Source organism: Ambystoma mexicanum, chromosome 1p, assembly GCF_040938575.1.
Source record: "Ambystoma mexicanum isolate Mex_15411 chromosome 1p, UKY_AmexF1_1, whole genome shotgun sequence".
Lineage (NCBI taxonomy): Eukaryota > Metazoa > Chordata > Amphibia > Caudata > Ambystomatidae > Ambystoma > Ambystoma mexicanum.
In genome coordinates this window covers 691,674,697-691,696,846 of record NC_090921.1, presented here as the reverse complement: position 1 = coordinate 691,696,846, position 22,150 = coordinate 691,674,697, and the positions used below count along the sequence as shown (strand labels likewise).

Here is a 22,150-nt window from a genome sequence, read left to right as displayed (position 1 = left end):
GGCGGTCTAAGAGATTCCATGATCTGCTTCTCTCCTTTGACAGCCCAACCCTTCCTGTGTCTTCCAGAGGCCGCCATTTCCAACTCCTTTATGGCTCCTAAGCTACGACCGGCGTAGTCGGAGGGAGGAAGGTTAGAAGGAAGATGCATAGAACAAGTAAATCAGTAAAATCAGCCCATGACTACTTATTTTCTTGCCTCTTGCTCGGTCGTTACATGTAAGGGGATACACCTGGTTGCACTACAGATCACCTCTGGCCATTATAGACTGGCACTGGTCCCTCACAACCTGCAGCAGCCCAAAACACATCCTGTTGAAGTTATAGCAACTCATCTATCAGGGATTCATCCATCCTTCGTGCCTGTACGCCGGCAGCCACACCTCTGTAGCCATGCACTTGCTCCCGGACCCACAGGATCCCCTTTTCTACACCTGCAGCTCTGTGACATCCTCCTTGCCCCCCAGTTCTCACTAGGTGTGTTCACTCCCACCAGCAGGCATTAAACAGCAGCACATTCAGATCTGCCATGGACATGCACAGGCAGAGTGTTGTGTGTTGACTTTTCTGTGTGTGCCCTTTTCGCGTGTCAGTGTTCCTCTGTGGTATGTTTAAGGAAGGGAGACAAGATCATGCAGGAAGGGAGACAAGATATAACACAGTACCCCATTCCTCCCTCACTCTCCATTGTATCTCCATGGTGCCACAGGCTCTTCTGGTGGGGGTAGGGGTACCTGCAGATGGCACAGTCTCACTGCCATCTGGGACTTCAGACAAAGCTATGCGAGAGGGAGTAGGAGCATCTGTGCTACTCGACTCTCAGACACTCCTATTCACTTTCAGTCTTTGCTCCAAGCAAGCAAATTCACTGGAGAGTAGCAACCACCGAGTGTCCCTATTATGTATCTTGATTAAATCAAACCGAACTCCATGAATACTATAATGAAACAAATAGACTTATTGCTACAGTGCTTGGGTTCAGCCTGGTCATTACAACGGTTATATTGTATTTGTGTTGATGCAGCAACTTGCCCGGGTGTGAGAGCTAGCCAAACACTGGTACCATTAGGTGGTCCACGGAAGCGAAGGCATACCCTATTTGCCTAGTTTTGGCAAAGTAGCATTGACTCCTAACACTAGACTTGAGGGCGCCACCCGACAAAGAGGATTCATTGTGTACGAAGACACAGCATGCACCTCAATTCAACATACAGTACTAATCTATATAACCAAAACTCATTGTGCAAGTGGAGTAAACCTGTATCCGAACTAGTTTCTTTAGAAAATATTTTTGCATAAAAGCAGGGGAGTTGCTAGGTCTGGAAAAGACCTGGGGCTACGCTGATGTCGGAACTGTTGGGACTGGGGGCTAGCTAGTCTTTTGGCTGTAGCTCCTGAGATTCTATCCGGGGCTACAACCAAAAGATCAGGGGCTATAGCCCCCTTAGCCCCCTCCTAGCAACGCCCCTGTATAAAAGTACTGTGCCTACCAATCATGGTCCGTTAAACATTTTTTTATAAAGATTGGAAAACAAAACTACAATCAAAACAATCATTCCTATATACTGTCATGATTCCTGCCCCTCATGTCCCCAGCCCTCCAAGATGTCAGGCTGGAGCCAGGCCACGATCACCTACATGGCCCTCAAGGGCCTCTCCATCCCTCCAAAGACCCACTTGGAGTCAGACTTGGCGCTTGTGGCACCAGACTCACTCACTCCCATAGGATAACATTGGGGATTGGACTTGTAGTGCTTTGATGGGGACAAGATGGATGCCCCCACATATTTTGGTTCCCAGAACTGCATGTGCAGTCTAGTCTTTTGGGTGTGGGTCAGCTCAGAGAAACCTGGGATACCCAGAGACTATTTAAACCACGCCCAGGCTGACAAACATGCTTTGTGTTTTCTGCACCTGCAGCGTGACACTCACCGTGTTTGGATCGGTCTCCAGTAGGCCTACATCTTTCTTCTGTGCTCAGCTCCTGCAAGAACAAGAACACTGTTAGGAACAGCCTTACCTTGCGGCGCTTCTGCCCATCATTCATCGCGTCTTCTGTTCTGCGGGCATCTTCGGCGGTGTCATTCCCATCCCGGCATGCTGCTTCCTAAGGAAAAGGGAAAAGAACAGAAAAAAGGCATTAGTAATCATTCAGCAAATCTTTGCTTATTTTTAAAGACTGTATGAGCTTTAAACGCTTACCTGAATCCCAGCCGCTCTGGGGGAACTCTGTCTTCGGAACTTCTCATCCATCTGCAAGAGGGAAAAGACACTCCAGGTTAGCGTGGAAACATCTAGAAGCGCCGCATACCGCACTTACTCAACGCATTTCTTCTTCATAACCAGCATCCACGCTGAAAACGTTACGGCACCTAAAAGGCACAGAAAAAGAACTCATTTCCATACAAATACGAAAGGGTCGCATCGCGCTCTCACTCACCTTAAGCACTACACATCTCAGCAGCACGTCGCCATCCCCGGACGCCGGCCATCATCTAAGGAAGGAAAGGAACGCAGTTAGAGAACTGTTCAAAAGACTCATTATACTTACCTGTCGGACTCTTGCCAGTGAAGTAACTAGGCAACAACGAGCCCGCATCAATCAACGCGCCCCTGCGCTGAAAGCAGGATGGAGAGTACACTTTCCAAGAAAACAAGGCGAGCTGTGGATCAAAGGGAGGGGTTAGACCCCGGCGAAGAAGGGGTTTAAGCACACAGAGACAATAGGGAGTTAAACTCTACCAATCCTGTGTTTCAGGCCCAGTCTCCAGTCGAGTAGACTCCAGGGAAGGGTTTGAGGTCGTCAGAGGTCAGAACAGGCTGAGTGATGTCCCCGTGGATACCAGGTGAGCATTACATATACTGGACAAATATTTAATGACAATCTTAAAAGACACATTTTAACACTTTGCTAATGTAAATTATTTGTAAAGATACTTTAGGAAGGATTTTTTTTTGCATGGTTAGGCAACACATACATGATGCGTTCTAGCTAAAGCTTACTCTGGGATTTAGTGTGCAAATGTTTGGTGTATCAAACATATATTCCTTTCTTCAATTTGGTAAACTTATGTATGAGAGGATCTTTTAGGTTTGAAATATTAGTAACAAAACAGGAGGATAGCTCAGGGGCAACATGCTCACCTTGGAAGCAAGACGACACAGAGCAACCCAGGTTCGATCCACGGGTCCTGCTTATAAACCTCTGGGTATTAATCACGTTATAAATAAACCATCATATCATAATAAACTACCAAAGAACATTGACAAAAAATTGTTGTAAGTAAATCCTAATTTTTGAACAAAAGATGCATTTATATTCAGCAAAACAGCAGTTGAAAAGCACAAATAAAGAAAAGAGTACATGAAAAAACACAAAGGAAAAAAACAAGAAAAAACGTTAATTTTAAGCCTCAAATAATGCTTGCGATTATTAACAAAGATTCAAATTAATATTGTGTCCAGCAGTGAAATTATAAATGCTATACACGTGATGACTTATTCTTCAATATATAGTGCTTGGTGTTCGGTCAGTTACTCCCCCTTGATAAATGTTTTGTTTTAATAGTCCTCCTATGGGAGGTGCAAGAGTGCAGACGTATGAGTCTGACACAATGGTGGCATGGTGATTGGCAAAGACGTTTATTCAGGCAAACATAAAGAAAGAAACCTATCTCTCCCCAACACTAAGAGGGGTGTCCCTGCCTCTATTAAAGAATTAAGTAATCGGACAGAATGGCCAAGTAAATAAAGAGTCAACCGTCGTGTCAAAATGCCTACTTCTATCCCTCACACATGTAACTACTAAGCAATAGGTTTGGATCTTCTTGGTCCAGAAGAATTACTCCCTTCTTCTGGACAGTGAGCCATGGTTCGAATTGTAGGGAGAATTTTGCCTTTGAGAATGACTCTCTTCTGTGGGTTTCCGTTCTTTCCCAAAGAAACGAACCAAGTTCCAGCTTGTGGTGCTGCAAAGTATTAACACCAATTCAAAAGAAAAAGTTCCAATTCCAACATCACTCCTGATTGACCCTAGTTTTACTTCACTATTGGGTTCCTGAAGAATACCTCTCTTATCCAGGTATTTGGTTCTCAGTGTCTTCACGGTGCCAGGGGAATGAATACCTTCCCCGGGTGGTCTTCTGTTTGGCTTCACGACACACAGCCTTCACTATTTTGGGTCCTCTAGGAATGTCTTCCTTCTCCAGGTATTTTATTCTCAATTTTCTCACAGTGCCAGGGGAATGCCTCCTTTCCACAGGTCTTCTTCGCTTTGGCCTCACAATACACAAACTTTCTTGGCTTCATGGGGTAAAACACCTGTAGGTATTGCCTCCTTCTCCTGATGTCTCTTGGCTTCATGGTTAACAAAGGCTGGGCAGATTGACTCCCTCCCACCAATCCCTTCTCAGACTTCTGTATGCAGTTCACACTGCCAGCAGGAATTCCTCCCTTCCACTGGCTTGATTTGCACTTCAAAAGTTCACAGTTCATATCTTATGGGTGTGGGTCCCTGATCTGTGTATTTCTCTTGTCCTTTTGCAGTTACCATGGTTCACTATCCTGCCATGTACTGTGACTATGAAGATGACGTTGATTGTTCTTCATAAAAGGGCGCGGCTCGCAGACCCGTGGGATTCTCCCCTCTTGGTGCTGCAGACCTGGTTCACTATCCTGCCAGGTACTGTGACTATGAAAATGACCTAGGTTGTTCTTCATTAAAGGGTGAGAGACCCTGACCCGTATTCAGACACTTGTCATCCTTTCTGAATGCCCACCAACTGTCCCGGCAACCCAGGTACCTGAAGGGGGCTTGCTGGTGTTCTTCGGTCAATTGCTGGCTCTTCTCTGTGTTCTTTCGGGCCTCTCGTGGCCCCTGCTGCTTTCCGGAGTGCTGCAGCGGCTCCACAGCGTGTGGGTCCTCGCAGGCCGTGCGTCTCCTGTCAAATGCGCATTCCAGCTGCATCTCAGGCCTAGATGCCGGTTTCTACACAGCTCCAGTCGGTTTCTCCTTGGGGGACCGGATAGGGACAGCTCTGCCTGCAGGGCAGCGTCCCCAGAAACAACTTTCTCTGTTCTCTGCTCTGCTGCCCGTCTCGTGGTTCCTCCCGGGAGGGCTTCTCCCACCTTCCTGGTTTCCCTCTTCAGTTTTAAATGAGCCCTGACCAATCAGGCTTCGAGAAATACTAAACTGTTCGTTCACCTTCTCATCAGTGCTCTCTATGCTTCTGCACTTCTTCCTCATCCCAGTACGGATCTTGAGGTCTCCCAGTGAGTCAACTGGTCTCTCCCTCGTCTGAATACTTAAGGAATACATGTCCCTTGAGAAGTCCACACTCTTCTTGGTCCCATTATTTCCTATATTGGTGGTATGGCAAAAACGTATAGTAACACTAGGGAAAGCGTTGGTGGAGGGGTTAGGAAGGAGTGTTAGGGTTAGGTGGTCTATGGGGATAGCATGTTATCACAAGGTCGTCACTAATCTCATAGGGGCTCCCCTCCCCATGAGATCCACCCGCTGAGTACCAACCCCAGGGCTACATTTGGGTAATGGCCTCACCACCCTGGCCTCATGGGAAGGGGCTCACCCTAGGGGAGAAGTACGACATCCGGGGTGTCGTCACCAAGGCAATATAACCTGCACGTAAGTCTGCGAGGGGGGATGTTCAATTAGTAGAAGTATGTTAGACAGATATTAATAGTTAAACTATTTAGTTTTGAAACTGTACTTAAGGAATAATAACATACCGACCAGGAAACTAACCCCTTTAGGTGGATTTGCTTTTTTTCTGTACAGTATTTGTTTTTTCTTGTAATTTAAAGTTAAGAGTTCAATAGATTTAATTACACAGAACAAACAGAAAAAGATGAAAAAAATATTCTTGGAATAAATTGCAAATTTAGCTGGCTGTATTTGGGTGAAGAACTGTGAGCTATGGCAATGAAGGTAGTTTTCAAGGGTGTTTTATACCTTCTAAGCATGAAGGATTCATTCAGGGATTTAAATTATATTGCAAGTCACTTCAATTTGTTGTACTTGTCAGGTTATATTTTGTTAATAAATATTCTTGGGCACTTTGCAGCTGAACCTCATATCATATTAGAGGTACTAATACATAATTTAATAGGTTATACATGCTATTGTCAGGGTAAACTTCTTGTTTCAGACACATGCCAGTGGAGGTGTGCGTCTAACGCAGAATTAAAAGCTCTATCTACTATCCTCAGCAACCTGTATGCCATGTTATCTAATCGGGTCTGATTGATGTAATCGCATATTCCGCACTCAGCATCTGCCCGCAGCGACCTACTGAAAACGTGATTGCATATTGGCAAGTTCCCTGTGTTCCATTCCAATGTTGTTTGCTATGTTCATGCGATCATGCTGCTGTCAACAACTTAATTCTCTTGTTTTGCAAAGCTTAACATTTTGGAACGTTTATTTGCTCAAATTTGGATTGTTTATTTGCCAGAGGAGTTTGATGAATCCTTTTTACATTTCCTGCAATATAAACTTTATGAATTATGTATTCGTAAATCTTAAGTTCGTTTTGTGAGGACAAGTTATCAGGATGAGTCAGATCTCCTACTAGGCATTATATAATGGATGCATCTAACATTCTTTCTAGATTGCAGGACTGAATTACGTAAATAACATCTCTGCATTCCTGAGTTCAGTTGAGTCTGCCAGTTATAATAGGGGAGGGCAGAGTTCTCCTGCTGTGTCCATAGAAAAGGAACAGTAGATTCATAAAGACATAATTAGCTAATGAGCAATGCCAAGTCCTCCACTGATGTTGCCTGTGTAGAGTAAGTGTTGGCCTGCTTTTATTTTAACAGAAATTCCCTGTTATCTCCTCTTTCACCCCGCTGAGATTCTCTATGCGTGTACGTTGAATGTTCTCAAATGTTGCCCCTGGGTGATCTTTGTACCAGTGAGCTGCAAAGCAGTATCTTTTATCTTCAGTTTTCATTGCTCAATGGTGTTCTCCGATTCTTATATCTAAGTTCCCTGTTAGTGCTGACTATATCATTCTTCCCACAAGCACAACAGACAACATAAAGTACATAACTTCTGCAAATAATACATTGTTTGACTCAAATGGAATGATTGACTATTGTTGTGATTTGGCAAAGATGCAGATATTACATATGCCGCTCTATATGCCACACTTGAAAACACCTTCTAGGTATTTGTTTATCCAAGTATTGGGCTCCTTAGCAACAATATGCAGGTGACTCGAAGTCACCTTGTTCTTAATAGTTAGCATGTTTATAGACAATATGGATGGAAACTTTCCTATGTACATTTTGTCATTATAACTGTGTCCTTTATTGTGAGCTCTAAGTTTAAAAAGACAGTTTCGGGTTTACTGCAGTGACAAGCTAATCCTTTTCCATATTTGTTGTTTTTCAAATGCTTGAGATAGACATCAATTTATTCCTTTTCTCCTTGCCATATAAGTAAGATGTTGTCTATGTACCATGACCAAAAGACTATACGTTTCATCAGCTCTTTGCTTGGTGATAATGCTTGCTGGATTTCAAAATAAACCAGGAGCAAGTTGACAAGAGTTGTGCATACTTTGCTCCCATTGCTACTCCTTTAGCCCCTTAGTCTGGTTGTGTGATTGGATATTGAATAGAAAGAAGTTGTTCTTCATCGATGGTAACAAAAACTCATTCTGCACTGGAATTTCACATCCACCAGAACTTACTTGTCATCTTGACTCATTGTACACAAGATCCCAATATTTCTCAAAACTTAAGAGCACCAGCATTCATGCATCAGTGCCCAATGTGCACCAGAACTCATTGTGCATTCGAACCCAATGTACACCAGGGGCCAGATGCATAAACTCAGCACAATGCCATGATTCAGCCAGTAGTTTTTCTTGCATTGACGTACTAATCAGAACGAATGCAAGGAGACTGTGTGTGATGAGACATGCATGGGCCACCTCATTAATATTCATGAGATGGCTTTTCCTTGTGTACCTCAGCAACACATGTAGCGAGAGAAGCCTTTGGGTGATGGTAGGTGTGATGCTGGAAATGCATCGGAGGGACAGGGCATCCGTATCCTTGTCCTTTACTGTTTTTTATCGTGTGTTCTGTCATGTTTTCCGAGCAGGAGTTCATGTGGGACTCCTGGCGGTGCAGCTCTCTTTCTTTTGGTTTGGTGAATGGACCCGTGGGATACCCTTATGGCACCCATGGGTGGGGTTACAACCCTGTGCCCCTAGTGTATGTTTTTGGGCACCTGTGGGTGGCCCACAGAGCAGGGTATGGGCTGGTGGCAGCTCCATACTGAATTTGACAGGTGCGCGGAGTATCCTCCATTTTGGGATACCCCGGCCCTGCCATTGGGATCAGTTGATTCCTGATGGAAAACAAGATGGCCCCTGTGGCCTCTTGCTTTCTATTACCCATTACCTTGTTTTCCCAAAGTCCTGGGAAGCCCTGACTCTGTCCCTTCCCCCTGACTGGCTTTTGGGTGGATATGCCATATATGGTGTTGTTGTGAAGGCCCGGCCAGACTAGCTGGAGCCTTCCCGGTGATGTATGTTGTGGGTACCTCCTGTGGGTGGGACCTGGGTGAATAGAGTGTGTGATGAATATGCATTCTGTGTTGTGGGTGTCTAGTATCTGGTGGTTGACACAATGACAGAGACAACCCTGCCCGAAACCGGTATGAATGCAGCTTGGAATGTTGAATGGCTCGGTACTTGTCCCAATACACATAACTTGTTGTGAGTGTCTGGAGAGAAGTGAATGGTCTGAATACCTCGTGTGCCTGATTGGCTGCCTGCCTGCATGAATGCCCCTAGTCGTGATTGGATGCTTGAGTGTGACCCAGCGGAATGAATGGGAGATCAACAGTATATCTGGGGACCTCTCACTGCTAGGAAGTGTGTTCAGAAGCTGAAGTCCACTACGACGAGTAACTGGAGTAACTGACGCTTGACCTTGAAGCCCTGCTGAACGAGAAGAATTGCTGTTGCTCTCCTTCACACTCTGAAAGCTGCTGCCCCTCCAAGGACTGACCCAGAGAGGACCTGGTAAGGCGCCCTCTTCCTGAGCTACGAGGGACCATCGTGCACAGCTGATCTTTGCCAAAGCTCCCTGGTAGACAGACCTTCGAGAGGCTGCCGACCCGAGACGGGGACTGCCGCGGAATCCCAAAGAGAAGCACCCGGACTGTTGGCCGCCACTGTCGACGACCGCCGTCGCCGACCGGAGCCGCTGTGCTCCCGTTTGCCTAAGAACTTCCATTGATCATCGGACGCTCTCGTCTGCATCGTCACCACTTGTCTCCCGCTGGAGAAGGCCTGACCGTCGACGCGCCGAGGAGCATCCGCTGGTGGGTTTCCCGCTACCTAAAGATCGCAGAGACGCCGACGACTCGACGCCCTTGCAGGACCACAGTTCTTCGTCATCTCTTTGCGGTCCAGAACTATCGTCACCGAGGTGCCCCGCACGCCTCTTCCTTGCAGGACGCCAACGCTCTGTCGTCGACGAGCACCGCTAGGAACGAAGCTGCCACTTCACGGCCGTAGTTCAACCTGTTCACCGTCGGACGTTCGACGACCCGTGACTCCCGCCTTAAAGGGAGGGCACTCAAGAAGGACCGTCGATTCCCCGACACCGAACGCTGAGGTCCTCAACACCTTTCGACGATCCGTGGCTCCTGCCGGAAAGGGAGTCACTCAAGAAGGATCGGTCGATGCATCGTTGGAGACCTCGACTCCACCAGGTACATTGGGGGGGGTAAAACGTTAATAGGAGGAAGTAAGACTATCGGACAATATATGGACTGGGCTTGTGCTATATATCTTTATTTACAGGTTGCCCAGGTGGGGGGATCTCCACACAGAACGGTGCCTAGTGGTAGGGGTCAGCATTCTGCCTATTGTTTCAACCATCTTACGTTCCTGCCTATCTCTATTGCTGGTTTCCTCGTTATTAATCTGTGTGACATTTTACCCGTACCGTTGATGCACTTTAATGAGATTGGATAACATTAGTGGTACCACTTTAGAACTGTATATATTTATCATTATTGACTTCCGAGTACAAAGTGCGTTATTGTGATCGTGTACATACCTTTGAATATTAATTATATAAAGACTGTGTTTTCAGTAATACAGTGTGTGGACATTCCTTTGTGGGGGTCCGGGGACTACACTGTACTTAAGAACCAGCCTGCATCACCTCCTGAGAAGGTAGGCCTTGATTGCTCGACCACGTACCAATCATAGAGAATCTTGGCTGGGGTCCTCTGTGCCTCTCCTCTACCATATAGAGAGCGGAAGTACAGACACCCCCTACCAGTCTTTACAGTAGGCTTCCACACCTATATGTGCATTAGCAAGGAAAGCAAGTGGAACGTTTGGGGTGCAGGACGAAATCTTGGCCGACCACTGCCTGCACGCCCCAAAGTCAGTCACAGCACCACCCATAGTAGAGGTGGTCCTGATGGTCTGCTTCCACGTACACATGGTAACCGCCTACCTAGTTGAGTCAATAACCATGCAATGAGCAATCACAATAAATTGACAAAAGACCTGGCAAGTACCGAGGAAGGGAGCAATGCCCAGTCAATGACCTTTTCGCTTGTAACTTGCAAGAGGTCACAATGTTCGCATTGCAATTCACATAGGTGATTGTGAATCGTAGTGGCACATGTGTACATCACAAATGATGGTTTCACGTTTGCAAATGTACTGCATTTACGATGCCCTGTTATTCTTGAACGCAAAACACATTCATACATATCACTCCTTTATTCGATGTGCACAAGAATTCAGTTTGTATCACAGGTTGAGTGTGTGTATTGTCTTCTTGTGCATGGTGGGGGGTTTGTTCACTCGGAGTCCACGCGGACTAAACGTGTAACTGAAATGAATTGCAACAGTCACCAAAATCCACGGTGCTTTGTACTTGATGTGCACTTTTAATTAACGTGCACCTGAACCATTGTGTTTCATGACGCATAGTGCACCAGAACTCAGCGTGGACGAGAACTGGAGTCGAAAACCCACCCGATGCTCACCTGGTCCGAGTGCACCCTAGGATTCAATGTGCACCAGAGACATCGTTCTCTAGAACTCAATAATCATCATTATTCATTTTGCTCCAGAAATCAATGTACTCATAAATTGAAAGTTCATAAGGACTCAAGGCATCCTAGAACTCAACAAATAGCAGAATTGTGCGTGCATAAAAATGTAATGATTACCAAAACATTATGTTCCACAGAACCTACTATGTCCCTGAACTCCACGTGCACCAGAACTTAATCATCACAAACCTTTAAAGTACAGAATGTAATGTTCACCACAATTTAATGTACACCTGAATGCACCATGCATTACAACTCACAGTGGTCCATAGTTTAACATGCCCCAAAACATAACATGCGACCGAACTAATTGCTTACCAGAACTCTATGTCTGCCAAAATGCAATGTGAATCAGAGTTCAGAGCGCACCTTAATTCAAGATGCACCGGAATTGAATATCCTCCGGAACCCAATGCTCCCCAGGGCTTTCTATACGCCAGAATTCAATCTGCACCAAACCTTAATTTGTAACCTGAGCTACTCTCCAGCACAACTAATTTTACAAAATCTCAACGTGCGTTGGAACTCATGGTGTGCAATAACTCAGTGTTAGCTAGAACGGAACCTACACCAATACCTATTATTTGCCAGGGGACAAGTGAATCAAAACTCAATCTGCATCACAACTCAATACGCACCAGATGTTAAAGTCTACCAGAAATCAATATACATCAAAAACCTAGCTGCTACGAGAACTGCACTAGAATACAACACACAAAAAAACATAATGCACGTAAGATCCTAATGTTTGTCAGAACTTAGCATGCATCAGACCCGATTGTGCAACGTAACACAGTGTGCATTGAAGCTCAATGTACAGAAGGGGCAACATGCACACACTAACGGCTATAAACTATCAATGCTTTGCGACTGCACCAATGGTAGCACACCACTGATGGATTCCACTGAGTATCCCAGAAAAGGAGTGTTACTTCAATACCCGTAAACATCTCCCTGTGACTCATAAGAGGTCAATCACGATGTGCACGCTTCAATCTGCAACGGCGAGTGATTTGCAATGTCAAGTACAACAAATCCAGCACATTTGTGTTATGCTGGTTTTTCCATTGAAATCCAGTGTATATGTTTTTCACCCAACTCGATGGGCACAATAACTCACAGTGCACCAGAGATAGAGTGAGGAAAAGCTCAAGATTATCAGAAACCAACAAGCAACGGAACCCAATGTGTGCCATAGGTAGAGTGAAGAAAACCCTAACATGCATCAGAAAACAACCAGAACCCAATGTGTGCCAGATAGAATACAAAAGCTCAATAAGCTTCATAAGTTAACATGCACCAGAACCCCAAATTGTACCAGCCGTACAGTGACGAAAGCCTCAACATGTTTCAGATACCAACAAACACCAGAACCCAATGTGTGCCAGAGGTAGAGTGAAGAAAACCCCAACATGCAGCAGAAACCAACAAGCAACTGAACTCAATGTGTGCCAGAGGTAGAGAGAAGAAAGGGTTAACATGATCAAAAACCAACACAAAGTTCTGGACACCTGTTTGTCTATTCATAAATCAACAGCAACCAGAACTTAATGTGTTCCAGAGGAAGACTGAGAACAAGCTCAACATGCATCAGCAACCAACAAGCAGCAGAACCCAATGTGTGCCAGTCATAGAGTGAAGAAAAGCTCAAAATGCATCAGACACCAACAAGCACCAGAACTAAATGTGTACCCCCGATAGAATAAAAAAAAGCTCAACATGCATCAGAAACCAACAAGCACCAGAACCCAATGCGATCCAGGGGTAGAGTGGAGAAAAGGTCAATATGCATCAGAAACCAACAAGAACCCAATGTGCGGCAGAGGTAGCGTGAAAAGAAGGTTCAGATGCAACTGAAACCAAAAGAGACCAGAACTCAATGTGCGCCAGAGGTTGAGTGAAAAGAAGGTTGAGATGCATCAGAAACCAAAAGAGACCAGAACTCAATGTGCACCAGAGGTAGAGTGGAAAGAAGGTTCAGATGCATCAGAAACCAAAAGAGACCAGAACTCAATGTGCGCCAGAGGTAGAGTGAAGAAAAGCCTAACATGAGTCACTTACCAACAGGAACCACAACACAATGTGTGCCCCAGAAGTAGATTGAAGAACATGCATCAGAAACCAACAGAGACCAGATCTCCACCTGTGCCAGAGATAAAAAGAACGGATGCACAAATTGCATCCGAAACCAACAGGCAACAGAATGTGATTTGCCTTTGATGCAAAATGAAGAAAAGCTCAGCATGCATCCAAAACCACCAAGCACCAGAAACCAACGTGTGCCAGTTGTAGAGCGAAGAAAACCTCAGCATGTATAGGAAACCAACAAACACCAGATGTAAATGTGTGCCAGAGGTAGAGTGAAGAATGCCTCAGCATGCATAGGAAACCAACAAAAACCAGAGGTCAATGTGTGCTCGAGGTACAGTGTAGAAAAGCTCAACATGCATGAGAAACCAACAAGCTCGAGAGGTCAATGTGTGCCAGAGGTACAGTGAAGAAAAGCTCAATATGCATCACAAACCAACAAGCACCAAAACCCAATGTGCGTCAGAGGTAGAGTGAAAGGAAGGTTCAAATGCATCAGAAACCAAAAGAGACCAGAACTCAATGTGCGCCAGAGGTAGAGCGAAAAAGAAGGTTCAGATGCATCAGAAACCAAAAGAGACCAGAACTCAATGTGCACCAGAGGTAGAGTGAAGAAAAACCCCACATTCAGCAGAAACCGACAAGCAACGGAACTGAATATGTGCCAGAGGTACAGTGAAGAAAGGGTTAACATGATCAGAAACCAACACAAAGTTGTGGACACCGGTTTGTCTATTCAGAAATCAACAGCCACCAGAACTCAATGTGTGCCAGAGGTAGACTGAAAATAAGCTCAAAATGCACCAGCAACCAACAAGCAGCAGAACCAAATGTGTACCTTGGATAGAATTAAAAAGAAGCTCAACATGCATCAGAAACCAACAAGCACCAGAACCCAATGTGCGCCAGAGGTAGAGTGAAAGAAGGTTCAGATGCATCAGAAACCAAAAGAGACCAGAACTCAATGTGCACCAGAGGTAGAGTGAAAGAAGGTTCAGGGGCATCAGAAAGCAAAACAGACCAGAACTCAATGTGCGCCAGAGGTAGAGTGAAGAAACGCCTAACATGAGTCTCTTACCAACAGGAATCAGAACACAATGTGTGCCCCAGAGGTAGAGTGAAGAACATGCATCAGAAACCAACAGAGATCAGATCTCCACCTGTGCCTGAGACAAAGGGAACCGATGCACAAATCACATCTGAAACCAACAGGCAACAGAATGTGATTTGCCTTTGAGGTAAAATTAAGAAAAGCTCAGCATGCATCCAAAACCAACAAGCACCAGAAACCAACGTGTGCCAGTGGTAGAGTGAAGAAAACCTCAGCATGCATAGGAAACCAACAAACACCAGAGGTCAATGTGTGCGAGAGGTAGAGTGAAGAATGCCTCAGCATGCATAGGAAACCAACAAGCACCACAGATCAATGGCTGCCAAAGGTAGAGTGGAGAAAAGCTCAACATTCATCAGAAACCAACAAGCACCAGAGGTCATTGTGTGCCAGTCGTAGAGTGAAGAAAGCCTCAATATGCATTAGAAACCAACAAACACTAGAGGTCAATGTTTGCCAGAGGAAGAGTGAAGACAAGCTCAACCTGCATCTGATACCAACAAGCACCAACACCCAATGTTTGCCAGTCGCCGAGTGAAGAAAAGCTTAACACGCACCCGAAACCCACAAGCACCAGAACCCAATATATACCAGAGGTAGAGTGAAGAAAAGCTCAATATGCATCAGAAACCATCCGCCAACCATCTTGGCCCTCTTCCTGCTCCCACCTGCAATGCTAAAAAGCTCAGGATTATCTTCGACTCCACACTCTCCTTCTCTCCTCACATCTCTGATGTCTCTAAGAAATCACACTACCAGCTGCACCTCCTCAGAGGTATTCTTCCTTTCCTCTCCTTCCCCCAGAAGCTCACCATCTCCAGAGCCCTGGTTCTCTCTAGGCTGGGCTATTGCAACAGCCTCCATCTAAATCTGCCTACCTCTACTCTCCGCCCACTGCAACTTATCCAGAACAGGACTGCGAGACTTGTCCATGGCCTCAAGCCCAGGGATCGTATCTCTCCAGGACTGAAATCTCTGCACTGGCTCCCAGTGGCTGCAAGGATTAAGTTCAAAACCCTCTGCATTGTCCACAGGGCCTTCTGGGGCCTAGGGCCGCACTACCTTCAACTATCTCTTCCCAAATATCTTCCTTCTCAAGCTCTTCGCTCATCCGCCTCCAACTCCCTCAGGGTCCGTCGCTTCTCCAAGCAACGAGTTGGTGGTAGATCTCTCTCCTCGGCAGGGGCCTCCCTCTGGAACAGCCTTCCTGCCTCCCTGAAACTTGAGGAGAACCATCTCTGGATTCAGAAGCAAATCAAAACCTTCCTCTTTGCTCCTGCTTTCTCTCCCCCTCTCCCCTGCTGAATTCCTGGCTGAAACTGCACTGGCTACCTGGCCACCCTTTGTGACCCTGGGCCCAGGCCCCGCCATTTGCACACCTGCACTGCCTCCCTGGCAACCCCCGCACCTGGGGACTGTATTCTGTATCCCTACATTCCCCCACCAGCATTTATGTCTGCTCTTACCTTGCACTTGCCACCATCCGGCCATTTATTTATCTTATTTATTCTACTATCCCATGTATCGCACTTTCCCCTCTCCCATGTACTGCACTTACCCTCTCCCTTCCCCCCGCACTTTTCCCTTTCCCCCTCTTCCCATGCACTTGCGCAATCTCAATGTCACCTGGCCTAGTAAGATCGTTGTCTGTCTTCCCTCTGTTCCCCCTCCATTGCCTCGTCGCGCCTCGAAACACTTGTGTATAGGTGCGTTATAAATGCCATATGATATCATATCATATCATATCAGACCTCAATGCGCACCAACGGTACAGTGAAGAAAAGCTTAACATGAATCAGTTACCAACAGGAACCAGAACACAATGCGTGCACTAGAAGGTAGAGTGAAGAAAAGATCAAAATGCACCCGAAACTAACAGGCACAATAGATCAATGTGTCATAGGGGTACAGTGAAGGAAAGGTCAAAATGCATGACAATCCAACCGCCACCAGACCTCAATGTGTGCCAGAGGTGGAGTGAAGAAAGGCTAAAAATGCATCAGAAACCAACAGCCACCAGAACTCAGTGTGTCACAGGAGTAGAGTGAAAAAGCTCAGCAGGAATTAGAACTTAATGTGCGCCAAAGGTACAGTGAAGACAATCTGGGCATGCACCAGAAATCAATAAGCACCAAAGCTCCTTGAGAACCAAATTCAATGAGCACTAGAGCATAAGGTTTACTGGCACTGAAGATGCGCCAGAACCGAGCGTGCACCAGAGTGTAGTGCGCATCACAACTCATCATGCACCAGGATAACGCATCTCCATATTGGCGAATGACACGGAAAGACCAGATCGCCACTTTAACAGTCAGTCAAAATATTATAGGACAAGGCCATGTAAACAGATTCCAATTGAATACCTTATATAGAAACTGATTACATTTCACATAATATGGAATATGGAGACCCGGCACAAATCGCATCTTTATGTTTAAGAAACGTCATAGCAGCTCACACAAGTAAAACCGTGAAATTGTAGTGGAAGTGCACATACAAAGGAAAAGGGGTACGTATATAGTTATTTTACAGACCCCTTTTTAAAAGCCAGCAATTTGGTGCACTAACTTTGATCGAGCCAACCAAATACACAGGCATGTATGTATATAACTGTATGTATGTGGGTTGGTGGGTGATGAGGGAGCGAGGGTTGAGTAGAGGTGGAATTGAGGACCCCCATAACAAGAATAAAGGCGCATTTTAAATACTTGGTTGAGTTTTGGGAAATTCACTTGAAAGCAAAGACGTAGACAGGGTAGGGCCTGAGCGGGCAAGGCCAACCCTAAATCTGGAAATGCCCGCTCAGCAGCGCTGTGTGGGTATTGACAGATGCTAATGTCACTGGAGTGCACCCAACTACACCAGCTTCAGACCCCACTTGTTAGACAATACTGGCTGCGCCTCTGCGTGAAAGACCACAGAACCGCCATGGAAGAATGAATACATATATTATCATAAGTGGTCACATCACACTGAACCGCCCCCCCCCCCCGCTACCCACTCACTCCAAAAAAGGAAAAAGTTGGAACATTATTTCAATCAATGTACACATTCCTCTCTGGATTTGACCAATTGTTATTCATGTCAGCCATTTGCAAAGACTGGGTGCTATACTAAAAACCTATCTGGTCGCTAAGCATTTTTCAATGTTAAAATTTGCAAACATAAACCTAGAATCATATATAGAGAACACATACAAGCTACAAGCGAAGCGACCCCTGACAATTACCACCTTGTTCAAACAGCAGAGTGGCCATTAGCTCTCATAGTAGCCTGAAAGGCGTCACACACCCACTCCTGTGAATTAAGATTGTGTTGTGAAGCACAGTGCACTCCCTTTCATAATACACAGGGCATGGTAACACAAGCATACATGAGATTAAACCAGGGCACTAAATAGGATAGGCTACATATAGTATAATGTTTAGCCACATTTTAGAATTGCTGCTTTGTTTAAAAATGGCAGTACTTCGATTGAGCACTGTAACATTTCAGCAACCCCCCCAGGAACTAATACCATAATAAGCAGCAAAGCATCCATCATGGGTGCTATTAAATACCACAGGTGGTAAAATAATGCGAATTACGAAAAAGTGCAATGAGGGTAATCTGAGAACTCTGCCATTTCCTTGCTGATTTACCGCCTGGATGTGGAGTCCAGGTTCAGGATAGTTGCTTCTACAGTATGCCCACCGACACGCCATTGACCCCGTGACTTCCTGCGGTGCTTTGGTGTGTAGGGCTCTACTATCAAGACTAATGCATAGAAAAAAGATCCTTAACAACCAGGGGATTTCTGGCCAATACTATGCCTGCCCACTACTGCTAGGCACCTGGAAATAAATGTGAGTGGCCAGATACTGGCACATTTAGGCCAGTACCACTGCACGAGGGCATCCGCCCCTACCACAGCCCGGATAGATTAGTGAGAAGATGTGCTGGATCAGAAGCACCATGGCCAGAGATCTCTTGTCCTCTTGCTGGGCTTGCCAGCCATTCTCTAAACAGTGGACTGTGAAACCTTGAACTGCAGACTATCATCCAAGGGGGCTCAGAGAGAAAGCATGGGAATGGCTCAACCGATTCTTTTCCCTTCTTGCATCACCATCACTGGGTGCTAACAACACCCCTAGATCTCCTGCCCTAAAGTATCACAGAGGTCCCCTTATTTACCATATCCCATTTGTCCACATGTTAAATTAATGTAATCTTTTATAACACACATAATACCGGAGAACAGTCTCTAAGCATAGAGCAGGATTCGAACTTGTGTTGCTCTGCGTTGGCTTCCAAAACAAACAACTTGCCCCTGAGCTATCCTCCCGTCTATAGGAACTGCAGCTGCAGTCATACACTACTGATAACTGGCTTTCTTTTTGTACAGACAGACCATAAGGTGAAAATAAGCTCTTTTTGAAATGTCTTGGGAAGATTTAAAGCGGGATGCATCTGATAGGTCTCTGATAGGTCTAAAAAAACAGTAAGACAAGACTTGGGTTATTTTTCTGCCTTCTTCCCCGCAAACGTGAGAATAACTAGGGATTTCTGAATGCCACTAGCTACACATCTTCAGAAAAAATCTTAGCCCACTACCACTCTTCAAAATCTGTGGGTGGTTTTGTGTTTATAGATCATATTCTTTCAATTTCAACTGCAAGGGGGTTCTATATTGACATCCGAAAGGTGCAGAAATATTATGCTGCCTATTGTCTTCAGTGTTGCTTCGTAGGGAGGCAAACCTGTAGTCTGTCTTCCCTTTCACTGATTACTCGAGAATAGAAGACAGACTAAAAATTCCTGCATAGAAGCAGTTACCACTAGACGGTTATACAGGTTAATGGTTCTGCATGCGCAGTTTTTCCCCAGGTGCCACATGGCGTTCAGGGCGTGAGCCAGAGGGTAAAGAAGGGCCTACCAGAGTGAGCCCCTGTGTGTGGTTCTCTCTGTCAGCAACAAAAAGGAGCAGTACAGAAGTGCAGTGTCTTTGCACTTCACCTGACAAAGTCAAAAGGGGTACGTGGGCAGCAGGTGTGCAGGGTTGCCCCTCTCTTCTCTCGCTGCCACCATAGAGGAGGAAGAGAGGTGAGAAGCACCCTTCCCCTACTCCTGCCTCTCATGCTTCTCTGAGTTCCTGGGCTTCGGTTGGCAATACCCACCATATGGCATGAGTCCCTTAGCATATGATGTCACTACCAGGAAAATGCTTTGTGTTTAATGTAGAGTGACCAGATTTCAAAAGTCAAAAATCCAGAACAGGACAACTAACATAAAAGTAGGACTAACTCTTGAAACTGGCTGTCAAAGCGCTACACTTCAGTAGCGTTTGGAGGAGATGGGGGTTTAAGTGTTACTGTTCAAAGAAACACATATTATAATTAATTCATCACAAACTACCGCTATCTTCAGTTGTAAAATGCAGCATTCTCTGTGCGAGATTGTCTACCAAAAACCGGGACCACTGCAGCTCCCATTGGGAACATAATCTTGAGAAAGGGGGACAGAGCAGCAAAAACCTGGACGTCTGGTCACCCTAGTTTAATGGCATTTCCAGGAGGAACTTGGCAAATGGTGTCAGTACCCAGCAATACCTGGCAAATTGTATTTTTAGCTGGGCATGTAATGGCAATATCTGGCAAACGTCGGCAATCCCTGGAATATTATATGTATGACCGGGCTGCAGGCTCAATAAGAAAAATGGGCAAACTAGTTTAATGCCAAAGCAAAACTCTGCATGGATTTGGGAAACTTGCTTATGATGGCATCATCCGGTTTATGGTTGTGATACAGGTGATATGATAGAACCTGGAATGTGGTGGAAATACCTGGCAAATAGAATGAGCCGGGAGATGACAGTACCTGGCAATACAGAACACATTTTCACTTGCAAAAGCCAACAGGATGAACATTGTCAATGCATATATTTCTTTAAGTTCGTTCCGAAGCCCACTCCCCGCCTCTATGTGATGGCTTGGCGCAGAGCAAGCCTGCTGCGAGCCAGCAGCTCATCTTGGTCCATTGAAAGGCTTCTGATCTCAGTCACAGTGGAGGAGAATTGCCCTGGAAAGGCAGGCTACACAGACTCTCCCTGCTTATGTCGATCACAAAAGGTTAAAAGGGCTTACGTGAACTGTTACCCATTCGAAAATAATGTCGGGAGAACGATATGGCAGCAGGTACAGTTTAAAAGGTGCTGGAGGGAATCACGGATAGGAAAAATCCACAGAATTACAGGCACACACTATCATGTTCAGCTGTGGTTAGACTCCCTGTGAGTTGAGGTTTAAACATGCAATAGTTATCGGGCAAACTAGGGTAGACCTTTTGGGCTGTCCAGTTGAGCGAATATGTTACATCGCGCAGCCTGTAGTTTTCTGCATGTGTACCACCTAGAGCAAACCATTATATCAGACCAGCCCTGTGGTGGCGCTCCTTCCCAAGAGCCTAACCTGGCTCGCTTGCTAGAAGGACCAATGGCAGATGACATACTTTGGTGTCCTACGACCGGCTAGCCCCCTCTGTACCCACCATCAGGTTTTCCTCTAAGGTTCTTCGGCTAACCCCTGATTGGTCTTTGAATGGAGAGGAGGCCAGCAAGGTTGGCGGCCTAGACTTTGGTCTTAGAAACACACACTGCAAGGATGGTAGTTGGGGCGGTCATGTCCTTCATGGCCGGGCCTGGGATTGCGACCTTGAGCATTTGCATGATAGCCACAGGCACCCTTGCCCCATTCTTGCCCAGCTAAATGCAAAGTGCCATGCTAGATGGCAAGGCCAAGTGAAACTGTTGACTGAACCATCCATGGCAAGGGTGTAAACATATGACAACAGCCCCAGTGCGCGTGGCTTATTTCTCCACACATATGGGCACGGTGGGAATGGCAAAAACAACTCAAAGTTAGAAGATGGAATCCCGTAGTTTTATACTATTCAGTATTTGCTATGTGTCCCACGCTGTAACTATCCCACGGTGATTCCCAACTTATAATTAGGCGGTATTTTAAGAACAAGTGATATTTAAAATACCACACTTTTTACCCTAACCTCCATATTCATTATGAAGGCCGAGGTGTTTTAAAATAAATCCTATTTTTAAAGCGCCATGCCACATAATTATGAGTTGAGATCACTTGGGACATATCCTGCATGGGGCACACAGATAGTGCTGCGCAGGGTAAATAACCCATATTCAAAAGGCCACCTATTTACTATTTGGGATCGCAAGGCATATTTACCTCCAGAGAGAGACAAAAAGTACTGCATGCGCTTAAATGACCGAGGTGTTCCCCATGTGGCACTTTGAGCCTCATCACGAGTTTGGCGGTAATCCTTAAATGCGGCTGTAATGCTATTACCGCCACATTTAAGGGTCTGCCAAATCACGGCCTTGGCGGTTTTCCCCCCAGCTGTGAGCTGGCGGCAAATCTGCAGCAATTTTACTGATTTTCGGTGCTAATACCGCCGGCCGGAAATCCGCTGGCGGTAACAGCACGAAAATTCCCCATTGGGCCCAATGGGGAATGGGGAATTCCCGAATTGGCCCAATGGGGAATGGGCACTAGCCGTTCTGCCAAACCCGTGATCCAGCGCTAATAGTGCCGGGGGGTTTGGCAGTAGGACTAACCGGTGGTAATACCGCTGGCATGACCGCCAAACTCGTGATGAGGCCCTTTGTGTATACTCCATGCAGTAAATATTCCATGTAATCCTAACTCATAATTAAATGGTATTCAAACATCACGTTGCTCTCCTAACCACCATACCCATAGCGAGGTCCAGACATATTTTCCATGTCTAGGAAAGGGGTGAGGATGGAGAGAATTAATGGTTG

At 45.8% G+C, this 22,150-nt stretch overlaps 1 protein-coding gene across 2 annotated transcripts in view; it reads right to left on the bottom strand.

The window, feature by feature from the left end:
- Positions 1-22,150, bottom strand: part of TMOD4 (tropomodulin 4) — a 304,747-nt gene that overhangs the window by 157,578 nt on the left and 125,019 nt on the right. The gene's annotated exons all lie outside the window — the stretch shown is intronic.